This window comes from Pelobates fuscus, chromosome 4 (assembly GCF_036172605.1).
Source record: "Pelobates fuscus isolate aPelFus1 chromosome 4, aPelFus1.pri, whole genome shotgun sequence".
Lineage (NCBI taxonomy): Eukaryota > Metazoa > Chordata > Amphibia > Anura > Pelobatidae > Pelobates > Pelobates fuscus.
Window position 1 is genome coordinate 14,987,506 of NC_086320.1, and position 24,706 is coordinate 15,012,211.

The following is a 24,706-nucleotide window of genomic DNA, read 5'->3' on the forward strand; positions in this document are numbered from 1 at the left end:
GGGCATTTTATGAGAGAGATGGACAGGAATGTTGGAAAAAAGCATAAAAACTTAAGTAAAAAAATATATATATAAAAAAGAAAATATATATATATATATATATATATATATATATATATATATATATATATATATATATACATACCGTATATACTCGAGTATAAGCCGAGTTTTTCAGCCCATTTTTTGGGCTGAAAAACCCCAACTCGGCTTATACTCGAGTCAATAGTCTGTATTATGGCAATTTGCATTGCCATAATACAGACTGGGGGGAGAGGGGGGCTGGCAGAGCTGTACTTACCTTTCCTGCAGCTCCTGTCAGCTCTCTCCTCCTCCGCGCCGTCCGTTCAGCACCTCGGTCAGCTCCCAGTGTAAGTCTCGCGAGAGCCGCGGCTCTCGCGAGACTTACACTGTGAGCTGACAGAAGAGCAGAACGGACGGCGCAGAGGAGGAGAGAGCTGACAGGAGCTGCAGGAAAGGTAAGTACAGCTCTGCCAGCACCCCTCTCCCCCCCACTGAACTGCCACTGGACCACCAGGAAAGGAGAGCCCCCCTCCCTGCCATATATCAAGCAGGGAGGGGGGACGAAAAAAAAAATATATAAATAAAATAAGAAAAAAAATAATAAAAAAAAAAAATTAATAATAAAAAAAAAGGGGTATTAGGACCACTATGGGAGGGGGGGGGGTATAAGGACCACTATGGGAGGGAGGGGGTGGGTTAAGGACCACTATGGGAGGGAGGGGGGTATAAGGACCGCTATGGGAGGGAGGGGGGGTATAAGGACCACTATGGGAGGGAGGGGGGTATAAGGACCATTATGGGAGGGAGGGGGGATAAGGACCACTATGGGAGGGAGGGGGGTATAAGGACCACTATGGGAGGGGGGGGGGATAAGGACCACTATGGGAGGGGGGGGGGATAAGGACCACTATGGGATGGGGGGGGGGTATAAGGACCACTATGGGAGGGAGGGGGGTATAAGGACCACTATGGGAGGGGGGGGGGTAAGGACCACTATGGGAGGGGGGGGGGATAAGGACCACTATGGGAGGGAGGGGGGGATAAGGACCACTATGGGAGGGAGGGGGTGGGATAAGGACCACTATGGGAGGGAGGGGGGGTATAAGGACCACTATGGGAGGGAGGGGGGGGATAAGGACCACTATGGGAGGGAGGGGGGTATAAGGACCACTATGGGAGGGAGGGGGGGATAAGGACCACTATGGGAGGGAGGGGGGGTATAAGGACCACTATGGGAGGGAGAGGGGGGGATAAGGACCACTATGGGAGGGAGGGGGGTATAAGGACCACTATGGGAGGGAGGGGGGGGTATATGGACCACTATGGGAGGGATGGGGGGGATATGGACCACTATGGGAGGGATGGGGGGGGATAAGGACCACTATGAGAGGGAGGGGTGGGATAAGGACCACTAGGGGAGGGGGGGGGGATAAGGACCACTATGGGAGGGAGGGGGGTATAAGGACCACTATGGGAGGGGGGGGGGTAAGGACCACTATGGGAGGGGGGGGGATAAGGACCACTATGGGAGGGAGGGGGGGATAAGGACCACTATGGGAGGGAGGGGGTGGGATAAGGACCACTATGGGAGGGAGGGGGGGTATAAGGACCACTATGGGAGGGAGGGGGGGGATAAGGACCACTATGGGAGGGAGGGGGGTATAAGGACCACTATGGGAGGGAGGGGGGGGATAAGGACCACTATGGGAGGGAGGGGGGGTATAAGGACCACTATGGGAGGGAGAGGGGGGGATAAGGACCACTATGGGAGGGAGGGGGGTATAAGGACCACTATGGGAGGGAGGGGGGGGTATATGGACCACTATGGGAGGGATGGGGGGGATATGGACCACTATGGGAGGGATGGGGGGGGATAAGGACCACTATGAGAGGGAGGGGGTGGGATAAGGACCACTAGGGGAGGGGAGGGTAAGGACCACTAGGGGAGGGGTGAGTCAGGACCACTGGGGGGGGGGTGAAGGAACACGGGGGTGGGGAGGTAAGGACCACTGAGGGAGGAGGAGGGGAAGTCAGGACATATGGGGGGGGAGGGGGCGGCAAAATGTTTTTTGCCTACGGCGGCAAATATCCTTGCACACACTGCATTCACACACTGCATTCATACACACACACACGGCATTCATGCACACACACACTGCACTCGCACACACACTGCACTCATACACACACTGCACTCATACACACACGCTGCACTCATACACACACGCTGCACTCATACACACACACACACACACTGCATTCATTATACACACACTGTAAATAAATATTCAATTAATATATTTTTTTTAGGATCTAATTTTATTTAGAAATTTACCAGTAGCTGCTGCATTTCCCACCCTAGTCTTATACTCGAGTCAATAAGTTTTCCCAGTTTTTTGGGATAAAATTAGGGGCCTCGGCTTATATTCGGGTCGGCTTATACTCGAGTATATACGGTATGTATATGTTAAAAATAACCTAAAAATATATATATATAAAAATGGAAAAAAAAATATATGATTTTTAAAAATTATAAGAAATTTATAAAAAATTAAATAAATCAAAATCGACATTCAACCCCTTGGGGTGTAGGGTATCTAATTGATAAACCCACTGCAATTCAGTTTGTCCAATCTTTCTTATAACATCTCCCCCTCTCCAGTGGTTCTTAACTATTTTGATCCCAATAAACGTAAGGTGTTTAGGGTCATTATTATGCATGCAGAAGTGCGCTGGTATTGAGTGATTCTGTAAACCTTTTTCTATATTTCTGCAATGCTCTGCAATTCTGGTTTTTAGTGGTCTAATCGTTCTACCTACGTATTGGAGGCCGCACGAACATTCCAATAGATAGATTACATTTTTGCTATTGCATGTAATGACCTCTTTTATATTATATATTTTATTGGTGGTATTTGATTTAAAATCAGTAATAGTTCTTTTAGTGGTTTTTGTTTTCTTACATGCCATACAGCAATTACATTTATAGAAACCTTTTTTGTCCATAAAATTATTAATTTTATTGGGACTATTTTTTGTAAAATTTTTTGTTAAATGCATTTTAAGATTAGGGGCTCCTCTGAATATTATTTTTGGTTTATCAGGGATTAATTTACCCAAAATTTCGTCCTCCTTCAATAAGTGCCAATGTCTAGTTAGGATTTTCTTCAAATGTCTATTTTTGTTGTTGTAGTCTAATACAATTGGTAGAGTGAAATCACGATTGCTCTGATTCACTGGAGTTTTAACCTTATGTATAAGTTGATTCCTATTCGTTGTAACAGTTTGATTGATAGTGAAATCAATGTGATTTGCATTATAGCCTTTTTGTATGAAACTTTTCTTTAATGTATTTGCTTGCTCTAAAAACACAGACTTATCTGAACAATTTCTCTTTAAACGCATCATTTGGCTTTTAGGTATGCTTTCTAACCATATTTTATTATGGCAACTCTCAGTGCTTATATAATTATTTACATTCACCTCTTTAAAATGTGTTTTTGTTTGTATTTGATTATGTTCAATATATATATTCAAATCTAGATAGGTTACCATAGTACTGCTAAAATCCGCTGTTAAAATTATCTTTTTCTTTGCACATATTTACTTGTACACAGTTACACAGGCTGCTGACTATTTTAAGATTAACTTCTGTATAAATATAATCTTTTTATTATCTTTGTTTTACATTAGAGTTATGTATAGTCTACTAATGCAGCTCCCCTTTTTCTTGTACACATTATTTGCAGAATCTTTATTGCCATTTCGAATATATTTTATTAATATGCTTTATCTATTTCTTAAACGGACTGTTGCCCTCATCCAAAATGGCCGCCGCGCCATATTTACATCACGATCAGCCCATACTCTGCTCTATTGGATATTGGGGCGGGTGACGCTCGGAACGCTACGCACACCACTCACTGGTAATGCGTGCGTTCCACGGCGCCAGAATATCACACTTTTCTCTAATTATAAAGCCGCGAGCATTTCCGGTTTGACGCGAGCGTGTCAGCATCAAGCCGGAACCAGGAAGTAATCACACCAGGACATTATTGTTTCATCAATGAGGATATATAAACGGACTTTATTGGACTCCTCATTACACTTCTGAAGAAGCCTATCAGGCGAAACGCGTTAAGTGGGACAATATTTTATATTTTATATCTCATATTTTATTATCTAATATTTTGTTTGTTTATATTAAAGTATACTTTTTAAAGTTACTTTTTATATCTACTATTTTTTTTTTTTTTTCCTGGTATCCTGTACATCCTTGGTGGGGATTATACCACCTAAGCTGTTTACACTAGAGCAGGTCACATGCTCTGGAAATTGTAAGTACAATACTACTTATTATCTATTATATTATTAGTACTTACTTCACCATATTGCTGCTATTTCTTTTTCATACCAACTACGTACATTGCACCCTGAGAACACCTGTGACAACTACTGCAAATCCAAAGACGGGGATTGTACCGTCCAAGCGCTTCACAGCAGAGCTCTGTTATAGCTCATCTCCATGTGAGTGGACTGTACATAGTTATTAACCACCTACTTTTTTAAAATTACTGTATTGCACTATTATTTTTTCTTAATTTCCTTTTTTTGAGGTTACAATTAATTGGAAAATCCAAGGATACATGTATGTATTTTTTGCATATATAAACTAAAAGGCACGGTATACGCCTTTTCTCTTTCTCTGTTATTCACTCACAAGCTTGGGGAATCCTTGTTCTGTATACTGCTGCCTGATCACTATAGTGAGCGCCTATTAACTTTTCTCTTTCCAAAAAAAGGAAATGCCTTGAAAAGTCAAAGCGCTAGAATGCAGATTTTAAGCCTGCCAAGCTCTTAAACTTTGCGTACCGATAGAATATAGAGCATGATACTGAGTGGATGAAGACCAAAAAAACAAAAGGCAATTGAAAGAAAAATGTAACAGCAGGAACAAGCAATGCCAGATCTCTACGCAAGGACCTCCTCTCCCCTTAAGAAAAATAAACAATGAAAATGAGGCAAAGAATCTTTCAGGGCAGAACTGGTGCAGCAATCCGAGAAACGCTATTTGAGGGAAATGGGAGAAGAAGTAGTGGGATGAGTGAAATATGGGAATTTACCAAGCCACCAGAACAAAAAACATGTCCTTTGAGTTGGAATTGAACCAGCGACCAAAGGGGAAAGAAAGAAAATACCATGAAAAGGCAAAGTGCTAGAATGCAGTTTTTGTGGTTGCCAAGGTAAGGCAAGCAAAGGCCAATAACATTTCTCATTGAGTTCAACTTTTTACATTTATAGTTGTGTCTAAGAATTCCTCTTGAATCTTGCATGTTGTTTTTGTCAAATGTGGAAGTATGCAAATAACGAGATGGAGATGGACAATCGATGTAAGCTTGTTGTTCATGTTAGATTTTAGTGATGTACCGAACTGTCCGCCGGCGAACAGTTCCCGGCGAAATTAGCGTGTTCCCTGCGGCGGGCGGACACATGCGCAGTTCGATCCGCCCCCGATTCATCATCATTGGGCAAACTTTGACCCTGTGCCTCTCGGTCAGCAGACACATTCCAGCCAATCAGCAGCACTCCCTCCCTTCCACACCCTCCAACCTCCCTCCCAGCATCCATTTTCGATTCATTCGGAAGATGCATGCTTAGTGAGAGGAGGGAAAGTTTAGCTGCTGCTGATTAGATAGGGAAATTGATAGCTAGGCTAGGGTATTCAGTGTCCACTACAATCCTGAAGGACTCATCTGATCTCTGCTGTAAGGACAGCACCCCAAAAAGCCCTTTTTAGGGCTATAACATCAGGCTGCTTTTTTTTTTTTTTTTCCTGTGTAATGTAATTGCAGGTGCCTGCCTGCCAGCTTCTGTGTGAGGTTCACATTGGATACTGTGCCTACTTGCCCAGTGCCACCACTCATATCTGTTTTAACAATAGGTTAAGCTTTACATTTAAAATAAATATTTTTTTTTCACTGTAATAGAAGAGCAGTTGCCTGCCTGCCAGCTTCTGTGTGAGGTTCACATTGGATACTGTGCCTACTTGCCCAGTGCCACCACTCATATCTGTTTTAACAATTGGTTAAGCTTTACATTTAAAATAAATATTTTTTTTTCACTGTAATAGAAGAGCAGTTGCCTGCCTGCCAGCTTCTGTGTGAGGTTCACATTGGATACTGTGCCTACTTGCCCAGTGCCACCACTCATATCTGTTTTAACAATTGGTTAAGCTTTACATTTAAAATAAATATTTTTTTTTCACTGTAATAGAAGATCAGTTAGTTGTCTGCAAGCGTCTGGGTGTCAGGCCTACTTCAGCGTGTGCTCTGCAGACCTGTGCCAGCGTGCTTTGACAGTTGCCAATCATATCTGGTGTCTCGTTAGCGTGCTTTTACAAAGAAAAAAGGTTTCCAGTGTAAGCTAATAGCAGACAGTCAGTGTCCTTCAAGCGGCTCTGTCAGGCCTTCCTTCAGCGTGTGCCCTGCACAACCCTGCCAGCGTACTTTGACAGTTGCCACTCATATCTGGTGTCTCTATAGCGTGCTTTTACAACCAAAATTTTGTTTCCACTGTAATAGAAGAGCAGTTGCCTGCCTGCCAGCTTCTGTGTGAGGTTCACATTGGATACTGTGCCTACTTGCCCAGTGCCACCACTCATATCTGTTTTAACAATTGGTTAAGCTTTACATTTAAAATAAATATTTTTTTTTCACTGTAATAGAAGAGCAGTTGCCTGCCTGCCAGCTTCTGTGTGAGGTTCACATTGGATACTGTGCCTACTTGCCCAGTGCCACCACTCATATCTGTTTTAACAATTAGTTAAGCTTTACATTTAAAATAAATATTTTTTTTCACTGTAATAGAAGAGCAGTTGCCTGCCTGCCAGCTTCTGTGTGAGGTTCACATTGGATACTGTGCCTACTTGCCCAGTGCCACCACTCATATCTGTTTTAACAATTGGTTAAGCTTTACATTTAAAATAAATATTTTTTTTTCACTGTAATAGAAGAGCAGTTAGTTGTCTGCAAGCGTCTGGGTGTCAGGCCTACTTCAGCGTGTGCTCTGTAGACCTGTTCCAGCGTGCTTTGACAGTTGCCAATCATATTTGGTGTCTCTATAGCGTGCTTTTAAAACCAAAATTTATTTTTCACTGTTATAGATTGAATAGCAGTTACTTGTCTTCAAGCGGGTGTCTCAGGCCTACAGTGTGTGCTCTGCAGAACTGTTACAGTTCACATTGCCAATCATATCTGGTCTCACAGTAGCTTGCACGCATAGTACCACTAATCCCAAAAAAAATGACAGGCAGAGGCAGGCCACCCCGCAGGGGCCGTCGTGGTCGTGGTGCTGTGATTCCCTTTTGCCCTAGAATAATGCCCAGTTTTCAGAAGCCACGTACCCTGAACTTGAAAAGTTCTGAGGACATAGTTGACTGGCTAACACAGGACACCCAATCTTGTACAGCCTCCGCTCGGAACCTTGACACACCATCCTCCTCCAGCTTAGCTTCAGGCACCTCTCAAGATACCACTCACCCGCCTGCCGCCACCACCAAAACTAGCACCACAGCCGCTTTACTTGGTATGTCAGAGGAGTTATTCACACACCCGTTTGAAGAAATGAGTGATGCGCAACCATTATTGCTAGAGGATGTAGATAACAGGGATATGTCTCAGGCAGGCAGCATTAAACACATGGAGGTACGGTGTGATGATGATGATGTTGTACCCGCTGCTGCTTCCTTTTCTGAGTTGTCAGATACAAGCGAAGCGGTTGATGATGACGATGCGTCCATGGATGTCACGTGGGTGCCAACTCGGCAAGAAGAAGAACAGGGCGAAAGTTCAGATGGGGAGACAGAGAGGAGGAGGAGACGAGTTGGAAGCAGGGGAGGGGTCGTCGCAAGGAGCTAGTGGCACAGTCAGACAGCATGCATCGGCACCCGGGGTCAGCCCGACAGCACGCCAATCAACGCATGCTGTGTCCACCACCAGAATGCCGTCATTGCAGAGCTCAGCAGTGTGGCATTTTTTTTGTGTGTCTGCCTCTGACAACAGCGATGCCATTTGCAACTTGTGCCAAAGGAAACTGAGTTGTGGGAGGTCCAACACCCACCTAGGTACAACTGCTTTGCGTAGGCACATGATCTCACATCACAAACGCCTATGGGATCAACACATGAGTACAAGCAGCACGCCTACTCTAAGCCGCCATCCTCCTCCTGGTCCAGCATCTTCAGCCACGTCAACCACTGCTGTCCTTCTTGCCCCCTCTCAACCATCCGCCACTCCGTCTCCCGCCTTGAGCAGTTCCCGCTCATCTGCCCACAGTCATGTGTCTGTCAAGGACATGTTTGAGCGTAAGAAGCCAATGTCACCAAGTCACCCCCTTGCCCAGCGTCTGACAGCTGGCTTGTCCAAACTATTAGCCCGCCAGCTTTTACCATACAATCTGGTTGAGTCTGAGGCGTTCAAAAAATTTGTAGCTATTGGGACACCGCAGTGGAAGGTACCCGGCCGGAATTTCTTTTCACAAAAGGCAATCCCCAACTTGTACTCAATTGTGCAAAAGGAAGTCATGGCATGTCTGGCACACAGTGTTGGGGCAAGGGTCCATCTGACCACTGATACCTGGTCTGCAAAGCATGGTCAGGGCAGGTATATCACCTACACTGCGCATTGGGTAAACCTGCTGACGGCTGACAAGCAAGGAATGCGTGGCATTGCAGAGGAGTTGGTGACACCGCCACGAATTGCAGGCAGTCCTGCTGCCACCTCCTCTACTCCTCCTACTCCATCCTCTTCCATAACCTCCTCGGCTGAGTCCTCTTGTGCCGCTGCTTCTTGCTCCACATCAACTGCACCCCCCCAGCTCCCCAGGTACTATTCCACATCCCGGATACGGCAGTGTCACGCCGTCTTGGGTTTGACTTGCTTGAAAGCAGAGAGTCACACCGGACAAGCACTCCTGTCCGCCCTGAACGCACAGGTGGAAAAGTGGCTGACTCCGCAGCAACTGGATATCGGCAAAGTGGTGTGTGACAACGGAAAAAATTTGATAGCGGCATTGAAGTTGGGCAAGTTGACACATGTGCCGTTTATGGCATATGTGTGTAATCTGATCGTACAACGCTTTGTGCATAAGTACACAGGCTTACAGGACGTCCTGAAGCAGGCCAGGAAGGTGTGTGGCCATTTCAGGCGTTCCTACACGGCCATGGCTCACTTTGCCGATATCCAGCGGCGAAACAACATGCCAGTGAGGCGCTTGATTTGCGACAGCCCTACACGTTGGAATTCAACACTCCTAATGTTCGACCGCCTGCTCCAACAAGAAAAAGCTGTTAATGAATATTTGTATGACCGGGGTGCTAGGACAGCCTCTGGTGAGCTGGGAATTTTTTTGCCACGTTACTGGACGCTCATGCGCAATGCCTGTAGGCTCATGCGTCCTTTTGAGGAGGTGACAAACCTAGTCAGTCGCAACGAAGGCACCATCAGCGACATCATACCATTTGTTTTCTTCATGGAGCGTGCCCTGCGAAGAGTGCTGGATCAGGCTGTAGATGAGCGTGAAGAGGAAGAAGAAGAGTTGTGGTCACCATCACCACCAGACACAGCCTTATCAGCATCGCTTGCTGGACCTGCGGCAACGCTGGAAGAGGATTGTGAGGAAGAGGAGTCAGATGAGGATTGTAGCTTTGAGGAGAGGAGGAGGAGCAAGACCAAACACAACAGGCATCCCAGGGTGCTCGTTGTCACCTATCTGGTACCCGTGGTGTTGTACGTGGCTGGGGGGAAGAACATACCTTCAATGACATCAGTGAGGAGGAGGAACGGGAAATGAGTAGCTCAGCATCCAACCTTGTGCAAATGGGGTCTTTCATGCTGTCCTGCCTGTTGAGGGACCCTCGTATAAAAAGGCTGAAGGAGAACGACCTGTACTGGGTGTCCACGCTACTAGACCCCCGGTATAAGCAGAAAGTGGCGGAAATGTTACCGAATTACAACAAGTCGGAAAGGATGCAGCATTTGCAAAATAAATTAAAAAGTATGCTTTACACAGCGTATAAGGGTGATGTCACAGCACAACGGGAATCTAACAGGGGGAGAGGTGGAAGTCATCCTCCTCCTCCTCCTCCCACGACCACGCCGACAAGGACAGGACGCTTTACAGACGTGTTGTTGATGGAGGACATGCAGACCTTTTTAAGTCCTATGCATCGCCACAGCCCTTCGGGATCCACCCTCAGAGAGCGACTCGACCGACAGGTAGCAGACTACCTCGCCTTAACTGCAGATATCGACACTCTGAGGAGCGATGAACCCCTTGACTACTGGGTGTGCAGGCTTGACCTGTGGCCTGAGCTATCCCAATTTGCGATAGAACTTCTGGCCTGCCCCGCTTCAAGTGTCCTGTCAGAAAGGACCTTCAGTGCAGCAGGAGGTATTGTCACTGAGAAGAGAAGTCGCCTAGGTCAAAAAAGTCTAGATTACCTCACCTTTATTAAGATGAATGAGGGATGGATCCCGAAGGGACTGACACTGGGCGATACATTCGATTAAAAAAGGCCTGATGAGATGAGCTGCCTTGGGCTAAAAATGGTCCACGTTTGACGTTTGACTTTCGTGACTTATCCGCCACCAACTAGGGTTCAAGCCGCCATGTTTTAGGGCACTTTCTGCCTGTGAAACAAACATCAATTTTTCTGGCCGCTGCTACAGCAGCGGCTGCAACAATACCAAATTTTTCAGGCATGTGTACATGCCTAATTTTTAGGCCCACTGGTGCAGCACTGTGGCTTCAAAAACCAAACCAAAAATTAAAATCCTCCAAGATGGCACCAATATACCAGTGGTCTAAGCATCTTCCCACCTTGGCCTAAAAAGGGGAGGTGATTCAACAATTAAAAATCTCTGCCATTTACACGTCCACTGATAGGAGACGCGGAAGGTATTAAACTGATATGAACAATACTCCACTCCTATCAGTAGGTCCGTCCCATTGTGATTTATGCCCCCAACCCACCGCGCAGGGATGGGGGCCGGGGGGGAGGAAAGTAGGCCCCCCCATTGTGATTTATGCCCCCCACCCACCGCGCACGTTTGCAATCTTTTTGTAGGATAGATAAAGTTCTCAATCATAAGTTGACAAGAAGGAAGGGTGTGTGAGATTGACAGTAGGTCACCCCATTGTGATTTATGGCCCCCACCCACCGCGCAGGGGTTGGGGAGGACAGTAGCTCACCCCAGAGTGTATCATGGGCTTTGAGGACAGGTGTCAATCCATACCTGCCAAGTGACCCTATGTAGCGGGAACAGTCTCTATTCTGCTCTGTGTCAGTGTGTATCATGGTCTCTGTGGACGGGGAACAGTCTCTATTCTGCTCTGTGTCAGTGTGTATCATGGTCTCTGTGGACAGGGAACAGTCCCTATTCTGCTCTGTGTCAGTGTGTATCATGGTCTCTGTGGACGGGGAACAGTCTCTATTCTGCTCTGTGTCAGTGTGTATCATGGACTCTGTGGACAGGGAACAGTCCCTATTCTGCTCTGTGTCAGTGTGTATCAGGGGTTTTGAGGACAGGTGTCAATCCATATCTGCCAAGTGACCCTATGTAGGGGGAACAGTCCCTATTCTGCTCTGTGTCAGTGTGTATCAGGGGTTTTGAGGACAGGTGTCAATCCATATCTGCCAAGTGACCCTATGTAGGGGGAACAGTCCCTATTCTGCTCTGTGTCAGTTTTTATCATGGTCTCTGTGGACAGGGAACAGTCTCTATTCTGCTCTGTGTCAGTGTGTATCAGGGGTTTTGAGGACAGGTGTCAATCCATATCTGCCAAGTGACCCTATGTAGGGGGAACAGTCCCTATTCTGCTCTGTGTCAGTGTGTATCAGGGGTTTTGAGGACAGGTGTCAATCCATATCTGCCAAGTGACCCTATGTAGGGGTAACAGTCCCTATTCTGCTCTGTGTCAGTGTGTATCATGGTCTCTGTGGACAGGGAACAGTCTCTATTCTGCTCTGTGTCAGTGTGTATCAGGGGTTTTGAGGACAGGTGTCAATCCATATCTGCCAAGTGACCCTATGTAGGGGGAACAGTCCCTATTCTGCTCTGTGTCAGTGTGTATCAGGGGTTTTGTGGACAGGTGTCAATCCATATCTGCCAAGTGACCCTATGTAGGGGGAACAGTCTCTATTCTGCTCTGTGTCAGTGTGTATCAGGGCTGGGCTTTGAGGACAGGTGTCAATGTTAGGTGATTTCTGCCCTTTATGGATTAAAAGCAGACTCTGCATCAACTGTGCAATTTTCCATGGGAGTTTTGCCATGATCCCCCTCTGGCATGCCACAGTCCAGGTGTTAGTCCCCTTGAAACAACTTTTCCATCACTATTGTGGCCAGAAAGAGTCCCTGTTGTTTTTAAAATTCGCCTGCCCATTGAAGTCAATGGCGGTTCGCCGGTTCACGAAATTTTGCGGAAGTTCGCGTTCGTCGTTCGCGAACCGAAAATTTCGGGTTCGCGACAACACTATTAGATTTTTTTCCAGCATTCCTATAGCAACTAGTTCAAGCAAACGCTTTGAAAAAAAGACTAATTGGAGGATGCGGGCATCGATCCCGCTACCTCTCACATGCTAAGCGAGCGCTCTACCATTTGAGCTAATCCCCCACATGTGTGTCATGTCAGCACTGTGTACCGGTAGAATATAGAACATAATACAAGACGGATGAAGGCAAAAACCAAAAAGGCAACTGTAAGAAAATAGCCAAAGCAAGAACAAGCAATGCCAGGTCTTTATGCCAGGACCTCCTCTCCCTTGAAGAAAAAGAAGCAAAGAAAATGAGGGAAAGCATCCTCCAGAGATGAACTGAACAAACAACCTAAGGAATTCTACTTGGGAAAAGTGCACCAATTAACAGCAACAAGAAAAAAACACATGTCCTTCGAGCCGGAAATGAACCAGCAACCTAAGGATTGCTATCGAATACCAACTACAGTCCTCCGCTCTACAAGAAAAAAAAACACATGTCCTTCGAGCCGGAATTGAACCAGCGACCTAAGGATTGCTACCGTATACCAACTACAGACTTCCGCTCTACCAGCTGAGCTATCGAAGGTAATTTGTGAATTCACTCAATGTCAAAGTAGGACATTTTTGAAGAATCAGGTAAGCAGTTAAACAGTTTGCAACATGCTGCTGTGGCAATGACATCCAGGTAAACAAAAAGTTCAAACTAAGCACCCTTCCTTTAAAAGAAGAATCAGCCACTGGAGAATGCGGGCATCGATCCCGCTGCCTCTCACATGCAAGGCGAGCGCTCTACCATCTACCATTTGAGCTAATCCCCCACTTTTCCGCTCTTATGCCGTATAACTTGTGACCCCAGAGGCAGAACCAGAGACAAAAAAAGGAAATGCCTTGAAAAGTCAAAGCGCTAGAATGCAGATTTTAAGCCTGCCAAGCTCTTAAACTTTGCGTACCCATAGAATATAGAGCATGATACTGAGTGGATGAAGACCAAAAAAACAAAAGGCAATTGAAAGAAAAATGTAACAGCAGGAACAAGCAATGCCAGATCTCTACGCAAGGACCTCCTCTCCCCTTAAGAAAAATAAACAATGAAAATGAGGCAAAGAATCCTTCAGGGCAGAACTGAAGCAGCAATCCAAGAAACGCTATTTGAGGGAAATGGGAGAAGAAGTAGTGGGATGAGTGAAATATGGGAATTTACCAAGCCACCAGAACAAAAAAAACAACATGTCCTTTGAGTTGGAATTGAACCAGCGACCAAAGGGGAAAGAAAGAAAATACCATGAAAAGGCAAAGTGCTAGAATGCAGTTTTTGTGGTTGCCAAGGTAAGGCAAGCAAAGGCCAATAAAATTTCTCATTGAGTTCAACTTTTTACATTTCTAGTTGTGTCTAAGAATTCCTCTTGAATCGTGCATGTTGTTTTTGTCAAATGTGGAAGTATGCAAATAACGAGATGGAGATGGACAATTGATGTAAGCTTGTTGTTCATGTTAGATTTTTTTTCCAGCATTGCTATAGCAACTAGTTCAAGCAAACGCTTTGGAAAAAAAGACTAATTGGAGGATGCCAGCATCGATCCCGCTACCTCTCACATACTAAGCGATCTCTCTACCATTTGAGCTAATCCACCACATGTGTGTCATATCAGCACTGTGTACCGGTAGAATATAGAACATAATACAAGACGGATGAAGGCAAAAACCAAAAAGGCAACTGTAAGAAAATAGCCAAAGCAAGAACAAGCAATGCCAGGTCTTTATGCCAGGACCTCCTCTCCCCTGAAGAAAAAGAAGCAAAGAAAATTAGGGAAAGCATCCTTCAGAGTAGAACTGAACAAACAACCTAAGGAATTCTACTTGGGAAAAGTGCACCAATTAACAGCAACAAGAAAAAAGCACATGTCCTTCAAGCCGGAAATGAACCAGCAACGTAAGGATTGCTATCGTATACCAACTACAGTCCTCCGCTCTACAAGAAAAAAAAGCACATGTCCTTCGAGCCGGAATTGAACCAGCGACCTAAGGATTGCTACCGTATACCAACTATAGTCCTCCGCTCTACAAGAAAAAAAAGCACATGTCCTTCGAGCCGGAATTGAACCAGCGACCTAAGGATTGCTACCGTATACCAAATACAGTCCTCCGCTCTACAAGAAAAAAAAGCACATGTCCTTCAAGCCGGAATTGAACCATCGACCTAAGGATTGCTACCGTATACTTACTACAGTCCTCCGCTCTACCAGCTGAGCTATCGAAGGTAATTTGTGAATTAACTCAATGTCAAAGTAGGACATTTTTGAAGTATCAGGTAAGCAGTTAAACAGTTTGCAACATGCTGCTGTGGCAATGACATCCAGGTAAACAAAAAGTTCAAACTAAGCACCCTTCCTTTAAAAGAAGAATCAGCCACTGGAGAATGTGGGCATCAATCCCGCTACTACTCACATGCAAAGCGAGCGCTCTACCATTTGAGCTAATCCCCCACTTTTCTGCTCTCATGCTGTATAGCTTGTGACCCCAGAGGCAGAACCAGAGACAAAAAAAGGAAATGCCTTGAAAAGTCAAAGCGCTAGAATGCAGATTTTAAGCCTGCCAAGCTCTTAAACTTTGCACATCGATAGAATATAGAGCAGGATAATGAGTGGATGAAGACCAAAAAAAACAAAAGGCAATTGAAAGAAAAATGTAACAGCAGGAACAAGCAATGCCAGATCTCTACGCAAGGACCTCCTCTTCCCTTAAGAAAAATAAACAATGAAAATGAGGCAAAGAATCCTTCAGGGCAGAACTGAAGCAGCAATCCAAGAAACGCTATTTGAGGGAAATGGGAGAAAAAGTAGTGGGATGAGTGAAATAAGGGAATGTACCAAGCGACCGGAACAAAAAAACAACATGTCCTTTGAGTTGGAATTGAACCAGCGACCAAAGGGGAAAGAAAGAAAATGCGTATGTTCATCCCCTCTGTACCATTCTCTATATACTGCCGGTTCTCAACACCTTGACGGCAGGCACTTGGGGGATTAACTCAAATGGTAGATCGTTCGCTTAGCATTTGAGACATAAGCTATCGAAGGGAATGTGCCAATGCACCTGAGATCGAAGAAGGAATGTTCTGGAGTATCATGTTTTATGCAGCTTTTGCCACCTTGGAGGCATAATCAGAGAGTGGGAAAAAATGCCTTGAAAAAGTCTAAGTGCTAGAATGCAGTTTTTGCAACCTCGGAGGCATAATCAGAGGGGAAAAAAAGAAAATGCCTTGAAAAAAACAATGTGCGAGAAGGCAGTTTTTGCAACCTCGGAGGCATAACCAGAGGGGAAAAAAAGAAAACGCCTTGAATAAGCTGAAGTTCTAGAATGTCAGCTTTGTTGTTCATGTTAGATTTTTGCCAGCATTGCTATAGCCATAGGCGTGCGCATGGGGTGTGCCAGGTGTGCCTGGGCACACCCTAACCCCGCGGCACGCCTATGGAGTGAGAACGGCAGGGGAGATCTCCCCCCCTGTCAGCTCATGCAGAGCCGGTGCTGTCCGAGCGCCGGCTCTGCTCTCAGCCTCCCTCCCCACCGACCCACAGGCAGGGAGGGAGGCAGGAGAGGACCTGGGGAGCTCTTGCCAGCAGCTCCGCCGGGTTCCTTTCGCGAGATCGGCAACGCTCAGATCTCGCGTGAGTGAACTCTAGCCCCACAGGCTAGAGTTCACTCACCACTGGACCACCAGGGAAGGCAGAAAGGATCTCCCCTCCCTACAAAAGGTAATAAGGGAGGGGGGATATTAAGCAATGTGCCCAGCCTCCACTGGACCACCAGGGAATGTTGCAAGGGACAAGAATCCCCCCTCCCTACATAAAGTAAGAATGGAGGGGGGATATTAAGTAATGTACCCCCACCTCCACCACCCACAATAACCCACACACATACACACACACACACACAGCACCTACACACATACACAGAACCAACACACATACACAGAACCAACACACATACAGCACCCACACACACAGCACCCACACACATACACAGCACCAACACACATACACAGCACCAACACACATACAGCACCCACACACATACACAGCACCAACACACATACAGCCCCTACACACATACAGCACCCACAAACATACACAGCACCTACACACATACAGCACCCACACAAATACACAGCACCAACACATACACAGCACCCACACACATACACAGCACCAACACACATACAGCACCCACAGACATACAGCACACACACACACACACACACATACAGCACCCACAGACACATACAGCACCCACAGACATACACAGCACCAACACACATACAGCACCCACACACATACACAGCACCTACACACATACAGAACCCACACACATACACAGCAACAACACACATACAGCACCCACACACATACAGCACCCACAGACATACAGCACCCACACACACATACAGCACCCACACACACATACAGCACCCACACACACATACAGCACCCACAGACATACACAGCACCCACACACATACAGCACCCACATACATACACAGCACCAACACACATACAGCACCTACACACATACAGCACACACATACACAGCACCAATACACATACAGCACCCACACACATACACAGCACCAACACACATACAGCCCCTACACACATACAGCACCCACAGACATACACAGCACCCACACACATACAGCACCCACACACATACACAGCACCAACACACATACAGCACCTACACACATACAGCACACACATACACAGCACCAACACACATACAGCACCCACACACATACACAGCACCAACACACATACAGCCCCTACACACATACAGCACCCACAGACATACACAGCACCTACACACATACAGCACCCACACAAATACACAGCACCAACACATACACAGCACCCACACACATACACAGCACCAACACACATACAGCACCCACAGACATACAGCACACACACACACACACATACAGCACCCACAGACACATACAGCACCCACAGACATACACAGCACCAACACACATACAGCACCCACACACATACACAGCACCTACACACATACAGCACCCACACACATACACAGCAACAACACACATACAGCACCCACACACATACAGCACGCACAGACATACAGCACCCACACACACATACAGCACCCACACACATACACAGCACCAACACACATACAGTACCTACACACATACAGCACACACATACACAGCACCAACACACATACAGCACCCACAGACATACAGCACACACAGACATACAGCACACACACACACATACAGCGCACACACACACACACACACATACAGCACCCACACACACATACAGCACCCACAGACACATACAGCACCCACAGACATACACAGCAGCTACACACATACAGCACCCACAGACATACACAGCACCCACACACATACAGCACCCACACACATACAGCACCCACGCACATACACAGTACCAACACACATACAGCACCCACACACATACAGCACCCACACACATACACAACACCAACACACATACAGCACCTACACACATACAGCACCCACATACATACAGCACCCACATACATACAGCACCCACATACATACAGCACACACACACACACATACAGCACCCACAGACATACACAGCACCTACATACATACAGCACCCACAGACATACACAGCACCTACACACATACAGCACCCACACACATACAGCACCCACACACATACAGCACCCACACACAGCACCAACAGACATACAGCACCAACAGACATACAGCACCCACACACAGCACCCACACACAGCACCCACACACACAGCACCCACACACACAGCACCCACACACACAGCACCCACACACAGCACCCACACACAGCACCCACACACACAGCACCCACATACACAGCACCTACACACATACACAGCACCTTCACACATACACAGCACCCACACACATACACAGCACTAACACACATACAGCACCCACACACACAGCACCCTCACAAACAGCACCCTCACAAACACACACAGCACCCTCAAACACAGCACACAAACAGCACCCTCACACACAGCACACAAACAGCACCCTTACAAACACACAGCACACACACAGCACACTAACAGTACCCTCACAAACAGGACCCTAACAAACACACACACAGAACACTACCAGTACCCTCACACACAGTACATTAACAGCACCCTCACAAGTGCACACACACACACACACACAAACAGCACCCTCACACACAAACAGCACCCTCACACACAGTACATTAACAGCACCCTCACAAGCGCACACACACATACACACACACACACACACACACACAAATACCCTCACCCATATAGCACACTACCCGCACCCTCACACACACATCACACTAACAGCACCCTCACACAGCACACACACACAGAAGTGTATGTGTGTGTGTATATATGTGTATATATACATACATATATATATATGCACGGCGTGTGCTTGTGCTTTAGGGTGCACACCCTAATGCAATAGGCTGCGCACGCCTATGGCTATAGCAACTAGCTCAAAGAAAAAGAAGATATGGAGAATGCAGGCATCGATCCAGCTACCTCTAACATGCTATATCGAAGTAGGAATGTTCTGGAGTATCATGTTTTATGCAGTGTTTGCAACCTTGGAGGAATAATCAGAGGGAGTGGAAAAAAAAGCCTTGAAGAAGCCAATGTGCAAGAATGCAGTTTTTGCAACCTCAGAGGCATAACAAGAGGGGAAAAAACGAAAAAGGCCAAAGTGCTAGATTGTCTGCTTTGTTGTTCATATTAGATTTAATCAGCATTGCATTAGCAACTAGCTCAAAGAAAAATAAGAGATCCTGCTACTTTTCACATGTTAAATGAGCGCTCTTCCATTTGCGCTAATCCCCCAAATGGATAACTTCAGTGAGTTGAGTACCAGCAAAATCTAGAGAATGATACAGAGGGGATGAAGACAAGAAATGAAAATGAAATTAAAAGAACAAGATATAAGCAGGAAGAAGCAATGCAAGGTCTCTACTCAAGGACCTCCTTGCTCCCTGAAGAAAAAGAATAAGAAGCAAAGAAAATGAGTGTGGCAAACCTAGCCACTTTAGGTCATACTGCTTTACATTTGAAGGTTGTCTGTAAAAGCCGCTGTAATTCTGTGTATAAATGTATTCATGTAATTTTGTAATATAGAGCATTCGTATGCTAACGGCTGAAAGCCGCTAGCATTCATATGGTAGTTTCACGAACAGTGACTTTACACACTGTTCGTGAAACGAATAAAGTACCGAATGGGAGCCCACACACAGAGGGTCGTGTGGCTCCCATTAACCGATTGCAACATTGTAGCAATCGGAGGTTAATTGCTTTCCTGGTTGGCCGTCGTTCGGCTACCGACCACGCGGCGGTCGCCCATCTTGGATCCTTTGTTAGCCCAGTGGTGTTTGGCCGTCGAGCGCCTGGAACTAAAATCGGCTACTCGACGGCGCAAACACTGCTGGACTTCCAGGCCATTCGGGAACACCGGTCTTTCAGGTATTTTGTTCCCCAATAGGTATTCGGTACTTTTTAGGAGAATGTGATATAAAGTGTGTTTAGTGCTGCGTTCAGCTATTTATGCTGGGATCTGAGCGGTACTTTCACTAAGTATGCGCTCAGACCCCAGCTATCTACCAAACGTCATTTATTATAATCCAACGAATAATGTTGAAGTTATAAATTTTTATGTTAAAATCTGGTTCTGCTGTACGGAGGGATAATCAACTTAATAGGATATTCTAGTGGGAGTATACCTCTCGTACAGCAGTGCATGGTGGGAGAAATGTCCTGTATATTCAGTTCCCCATGTAGTCCTCTACTGTAATACCCCTGTAAAGAGACTAAGGAAACCCCTTGCATGGGAAACCACATAAATACTGGAGCTGTGAATAAAATCGTCAGTTGACTCCCAGAAATGTGTTTAGTCCGGTTACTGGGGGATTTGGGATATTGCCTTCATTTCCAGCGCTTTATTTGGATTACCTTCTATACCAGTGGAGATATTGGGATTTAATATTGCAGCTCCACTACAATGAGGAAAAGGATCCTACAGGAAGAACTGAATCAGCCATATAAGGAATGCTATTTAGGGGAAATAGGAGAAGGAGTGGTTTAATTAATGACATACGAGAGTGTACACAGAAAACACAACAACAACAACAAAAACAAAAACAAAAAACAACACCCTGTCGTTCAAGCCGGAATTGAACCAGCAACCTAAGGATTGCTAACACATACCTACTACAGTCATCTGGTCTACCAGCTGAGTTATCAAAGGGAATGTGCAAATTAACCCGATATCGAAGTAGGAATGTTCTGGAGTATCATGTTTTTGCCACCTTGGAGGCATAACAAGAGAGTGGGAAAAAAATGCCTTGAAAAAGTCTAGAACGCAGTTTTTGCAACCTCGGAGGCATAATCAGAGGGGGAAAAAAGAAAATGCCTTGAAAAAAACAATGTGCAAGAATGCAGTTTTTGCAACCTCGGAGGCATAACAAGAGGGGAAAAAAAAGAAAACAACTTGAATAAGCCAAAGTTATAGAATGTCAGCTTTTTGTTCATGTTAGATTTTTGCCAGCATTGCTATAGCAACTAGGCATCGATCCCGCTACCTCTCACATACTAAGCAAGCGCTCTAGCATTTGAGCTAATTCCCCATGTGCCTGGCTTCAAGGTGTTGAGTAGCGGCAGTATATAGAGAATGATACAGAGGGGATGAACACAAGAAATGAAAATGTAATTGAAATCAGTTAATGAGGTTGCCACATGCAGCTGTTGCCATGACATCAAGGTAACAAAAAGTTCAAACTTTTGCGGATATTGATCCTACCTGAAACATGCAAAGAGAGGGCTCTTTTATTTGAGATAATCCTCCAGATAGTGAGTGCCGTAGCATATAGCTTGCAATCTTGGAGGCATAACCAGAGGTGGGGAAAATGTCTTGAAAACGACTAAGTGCTAGAATGCAGTGTTTGCAACCTCGGAGGCATAATCAGAGGGAGTGAAAAAAAAAGCCTCGAAGAAGCCAAGAAGAGGCATAACCAGAGGGGAAAAAACGAAAAAGGCCAAAGTGCTAGATTGTCCGCTTTGTTGTTCATATTAGATTTTCTCAGCATTGCTATAGCAACTAGCTCAAAAAAAAAGAAGAGATCCTGCTACTTTTCACATGCTATGCGAGCGCTCTTCCATTTGCGCTAGTCCCCCAAATGGATGATTTCAGTGAGTTGAGTACCGGCAGAATATAGAGAATGATACAGAGGGGATAAAGACAAGAAATTAAAATGCAATTAAAAGAACAAGATATAAGCAGGAAGAAGCAATGCAAGGACCTCCTTTCCCCTGAAGAAAAAGAATAAGAAGCAAAGAAAATGAGGAAAGGTATCCTTCAGGAAGAACTGAATCAGCAATGTAAGGAACGCTATTTAGGGGAAATAAGAGAAGGAGTGGTTTAATTAATGAAATACAGAAAACACAACAACCACAAAAAACAACACCCTGTCCTTCGAGCCAGCGACCTAAAGATTGCTATCACATACATGCTACAGTCCTCCACGTTACCAGCTGAGCTATCGAAGGGAATGTGCCTATTCACCTTATATCGAAGTAGGAATGTTCTGGAGTATCATGTTTTATGCAGTTTTTTTTTTGTAAATATGATTTTTATTTGTGGTAACAAGGTTGAGCCATGACTATGGGACTCGCAGGTCCCCATCAGCGTAACATATGTCATATAATATGCACAGCCTGTGCGGAGACAAAGTTAAGCAACATTGAGTATTTGTCCAAGCTTGCAGGACCTCTGATTAATCTGATTCACAAAGTTCATGTAACATTTATAACTGCCACATATGCATTTAGCGTGTGCACCCTTTGTCAGGGATGAGCAGCTTCAAGTCTCTCATTTATATTGAAGCTTAATTTCTCCCATACCTCTCGTATCACCTGTGCAGGAGTAGTTTTTAGTTAATGCAAACTTTCATACGGGCTCACAGGCCCACAAAGTTAACGGACACGAGTATTGTAAGTTAACTTTTGTGAAGACATTTCTCCTGGGAGATGAGTTTCGCTATTTATTTATGTAACGGACCGTTCCCCGTTTTGCTAGTATTGTGTGTTCTAGTGTTTTTGGTGCTTGTGAGCGTGGAACGCATTAGTACTTTGTGTCGTGCGTGTGTATGCTTGAGGTTGGTGCCCTCAGTATTCGTACTCTGCCCTGCAGTCTATCCTTTGTCCCCACCCGTGGAAGTAACCTGGCTCATCTATGGAGTCGTGCGTGGGTTTGTGTTATGTGGAGCTGGCTAGCTTCTTTGGTTGGCTGGGGTCTGTATGCTTTAGGGTTACTGGGATGTGTCTCGTGTCGAGCTTGTCCCCGTTCCCTTTCCCTATGTTTGGTGTGTTTCCGATTGCTGCGCCTAAGCGTACGTTGCGTCTCGGGTTGTTACTATTTGCGGTTGGGTATACATCGCTGTCCAATGTGGGAAGTAAGCTTCCTTCTAGGGTTGAATCAGATCAGATTCACTCAGGCAATTTTGTTTTGGTTTTGCTTGTCTTTGTGTGTCTTTTTATTTCCTAGCGTGTGTTACATAAGTCTAATTATTTATGGTTTGCCTGTGGTAGTCTGACTGTGCCTCTGTCATCTCTCCTTCTCCGTATGGATGGTGTCTTGGTGTGTAGAACTCCATATCCCTTGTCTATTGTTGCTTCATCAGCGTTTATGTGGTTGCTCGGTTTGATGACATTGGCAATGGCCCGCAAGGAGTGTATGAGATGAGGGGAAGGAAAGAAAAAAAAGAAAAAAAGGAAAAAAGAGAGGGGGGGCGAGGTACGTCGCAGCACCCCTGGGTGCTGCATCTTTCTACATCCTGTTTTGTGAAATATAAGTGTACCATGGTCTCCAGAGATCCATGTGTTTCTTGCTTTTCCCTATCAGTTCTGCGTATCTTGCCTCCGCTGTGTGGATCTCCTCGACTCTCTGTTGCCATTCTGCTTTGGTGGGCGGTTGCATCTGCTTCCACCTGGCTGGTATTAGTGCCTTAGCCGCGTTGAGCAGGTGTCGTAATATTGATCTCTTATATTGGGATATTGTGCTTCCGGTGAAGTGTAGGAGCGCCGCTTCTATGGTGAGTTTGGGTATGTCACCCAGGATTGTCGCTATTTCCTGTTTTACTTCTGCCCAGTATGCCTGGATCAGTGTGCAGTCCCACCAAATGTTACGCAGTGTACCTGCCTGTGCTTCCCATCTCCAGTGGGTATCCGGCATCCCCCGGAATATTCTATGGAGCAAGGCAGGGGTCCTGTACCAATGAGATAGTAGCTTGAAATTTACTTATGGAACTTTTGTGTTGAAGGATAAGGATCTGTTCCCATTGGTCCTCTGTGTATGTTCTGTCAGTTAGTTCCTCCCATTGCCTTTTGAATGCATTTTTCCTAGTGAGATTTCCCATGATCAGTCTCTGGTAGATGTCTGATACTCTGCCAACTTCATTGGAGTCTGTCAGGCAAAGTTGCTCGAACCATGTCGTCTCCCTGTGGACTCCTTCTCTGTTTAGCATGTTGTGGTAGAAGTGCCTCAGGTTTGCATAGTGGAATCTGTGCATAAGTGTCTGCCTTTCTACGTTTGAACAGTCCTGTAGACTCTGCAGCCCCGTGTTGTTTAGAACCGTACTCAGAGGGATGTAGTCTGCGTCCCCGTCTATCGGCCATGCGGATGGCGGTAATCCCCCTCCAATCGCTTTGTTGAACGTTAGTGGGATCAGGGGGCTAGGTGAAGGTGATATAAGTTGGTTCCTTCTCAAGCTTGTCCATGTTTTCAGAGTCTGTGTGATGGGTGATTCGCTGCCTAGAGTTTGCGTGGCGTCTTTTGCTACTTGCCAGATATACCCGCGGAGGGCCTGGTGCGTGCTCGCTCTGTCTAGGTCTGCCCATAGTTTGTTTGCTGGGGCCATCTGCCAGTCCCTAATCCGTTGGAGCACTGTCGCTTGGTAGTACTTGCGTATGTCCGGCAGGGCCAGTCCTCCCACGCTTTGGGGAGACATATCTTTTCATAGCTGAGTCGGGCCCTCTCCATTCTCCAGATATATCCGGTTATTGCTGATTTGAGTGTAG

General features: G+C 45.8%; 1 non-coding gene across 1 annotated transcript; it reads right to left on the reverse strand.

Annotated features, from left to right (window-relative positions):
- Positions 1 to 12,623: 12,623 nt before the first annotated feature.
- Positions 12,624 to 12,696, reverse strand: TRNAA-AGC (transfer RNA alanine (anticodon AGC)). Its single transcript has one exon. It is a non-coding gene; the product is annotated as a tRNA-Ala (tRNA).
- Positions 12,697 to 24,706: the final 12,010 nt, after the last annotated feature.